This window comes from Centruroides sculpturatus, unplaced genomic scaffold, assembly GCF_000671375.1.
Source record: "Centruroides sculpturatus isolate CEXI.00-Female unplaced genomic scaffold, Cexi_2.0 scaffold925, whole genome shotgun sequence".
NCBI classification, from domain to species: domain Eukaryota; kingdom Metazoa; phylum Arthropoda; class Arachnida; order Scorpiones; family Buthidae; genus Centruroides; species Centruroides sculpturatus.
This window is the reverse complement of record NW_019385069.1, coordinates 346,471-349,427: the sequence shown is the minus strand read 5'-3', so window position 1 is coordinate 349,427 and position 2,957 is coordinate 346,471. Positions and strand designations below refer to the sequence as shown.

Below are 2,957 nucleotides of genomic sequence, written 5' to 3'. Positions count from 1 at the left end.
ATACGGAAAAAGAAGAACTCTGCCATATGTCCATTGTAATCCTTTGTGACACCTCAAGAACTCTACTGTGACTAAGTACGTAAGAAAAAATCCTGTATATTGTTAATACCTACATGTTAAGTACACTAATTGTGTTGTTTTTATAGTCTTCAAAGTATAGTAGAGTTTAAATAGGACAATCTGTGTCTGAAGCATGAAGAAGTAAGATTAAATCTTCAACCTAGTATCTGAAATAATCAAGTATATAGAGTATGATTCCCGTTCAAGGAAAAAAATACATCCAGAGAAGGAATTTACTTAGAAAATGGTATGTTATGTCTTACTTGTATATACCAACGAAATATACTTTTATTTTTGTCGTTTTTTAATTCATATGTCGGGTTATAATATGTATATAATTAGTTTTTATATGTTTTAGTTGACTGAGGAGGGGCAAAAACGGAGCCCGAAACGTGTGTAGAAACGCGTCTCAACAAAAAGCTGGAATAAATGAATGAGTTATGCCATGTGTTGATTATTGTGCTACATTGCAGTTTTTTAAACAGATATAAAGATACAACACAGTTTCGAAATATGGAAAAATAGAAAAAGGGATAAGCGGAGGAATTTCCCAATGTTGTATTAGAATAAGCCAGGCAATTAACAAGTATATGAAAGTTTATGATAAAAACAAGGAATCAAATTATTTAATGTATCTAGATGAAAATAACCTATATGGTTGGGGAATGAGTCAATATTTACCATATGGTGGATTTAAATGGTGTGAGAAAAATAATATTGATTTCTTCATTAATATTCCTGATGACAATGAAAAAGGATATATATTAGTAGTTGATTTGGAATATCCTAAAGAATTACATTATTATCATTCTGATCTACCTTTAGCTCCAGAGAACAGAATACCAGATGAATCAAAACGATCTAAATAATTAACCACATTATATGATAAAAAGAAGTATGTGCTTCATTATAAAAATCTTAAACAATATTTAAAAATGGGAATGAAACTCAAAAAGATACATAGAGTATTAGAATTCAAGCAATCAGATTGGTTAAAGAAATACATAGATCTGAACACTGAAATGAGAACTAAAGCAACTAATGATTTTGAAAAGGACTTTTTTAAACTAATGAGCAACTCTGTGTTTGGTAAGACAATGGAAAATATAAGATATCGTGTTAAAATAAGATTATGTTGTCACACTATAAAAGTAGAAAAATTAATCGCAAAGCCAAACTTTAAACATCGAACCATATTTACTGAAAACCTATGTGCTATTCATATATATAAGAAAAAAATAGTCTTTAATTAAAACCCATTTATTTCGGAATAAGCATATTAGATCTTTCGAAGCATTTCATGTATGATTTTCATTATAATGTGATGAAACCTTAATACAGAGATAATATAAAATTGTTATATCAGGATACGGATAGTTATATATATGTGATATAAAAACACATGACATTTATTAAGACATGAAGGAAATGATCAATTACTTTCATACATCCGATTAACCTTAGAATTATCAATATCGTATACTGAGAGTTAATAACAAGATGTTAGGTAAAATGAAATATAAAAATAATGGAAAAATAATGAGAGAATTTGTTGGTTTAAGAGTAAAAATGTATGCCTTAAAAGTAGAAGATCAGGTTACAAAGAAATCAAAAGAAGTAAAAAAATGTGTTGTTAAAAATAGAATATCATTTGATGATTATAAAGACTGTTTGTTTAATAAAACAGAGCATTCCCGAACAATGAATGTAAAAATCATTAAATTTATTTTATGAAGGCGAACAAGAAGGCGTTAACACCACATGATGATAAGAGATATATATTGGAGGATGGAATTAACACATTAGCATTAGGATATTATAAAATAAAAAGAGATTGATTTAATAAAATTTGAATAGAGACAGGTCAAAATTCTTTTCTTATATAAATGGACTCTAGAATAAAGAGGGCTATTGATTGGGATAATTTTTCAAAACAAGAAAATTTAACAGAAAATCTAATAAGAGATTTTAAAGATAAAGTTAACTGGGATTTGATTTTAATATTTCAAAAGTTATCAGAACATTTTATAAGAGAATTTAAAGGTAGAGTTAATTAGGATTCAATATTCATAATGAAAAACTGTCTGAATTTTTTATTTATGAATTTAAAGATGATGTGAACTAAAAAAAAATATTAGAACGTGAAAGCTCTCTGAAAATTTTATAAGACAACATGAAGATAAGGTTAATTGGAAACTCATCTCTACACATCAAACATTATCTTCGGAATTTATTCGAGAATATGCAAATAAAGTAAACTGGGATGCTATATCTCGATTTCAAAAATTAGATAATGACTTCATTAGAAAAATGCTCTAACAGTCACCTGATTGCCAAAGTTCTGGGCATTTCCTTCGCACATCCTCTCGCAGATGTCTTAAAACTTTTTTGGCAGATTTTTTTCAATGTTTTCATCATTTCGAGATGTTGAAGGACGCTCAGAACTTTGCAGATGGAACAAAATAACAGTAAGAGAAACACAACACTATGCTCAAATGTAAACCTACAAAGTGACGCAGTCTGCACAGCTGTTTCAAGAAGGTCTCTACTAAACCCATCTAATGGGAGAACTCTCTACTACATATATAAATGGCAGCATGCTCTCAGTTCGGTTTTTTTTGGGTCCCCCCTCGTATAATTTTAAAATATCACTGCATTTCAATAGTCTCTCTAGCTTTGCCATTTAAGATAAATACACATGATTAAAAAATTCAATAATATTTGACTGTCATCTCTAAAATGAAAGATCATATTAACAAAATTTACTCAATATTTAGATTATTAAAAAAATGTAGATCAAAATCTTCAATAATATGGCTATTAAAACTGACATCTAAATAATCATTAATATACTACATTAAATAATTATCCAATTTAAATCAAGGATATTCTTATAA

At 28.1% G+C, this 2,957-nt stretch overlaps 1 pseudogene; it reads left to right on the top strand.

The window, feature by feature from the left end:
* The first annotated feature begins 650 nt into the window (after positions 1–650).
* On the top strand, positions 651–1,396 carry LOC111634192 (annotated as a pseudogene).
* The last annotated feature ends 1,561 nt before the right edge of the window (positions 1,397–2,957 follow it).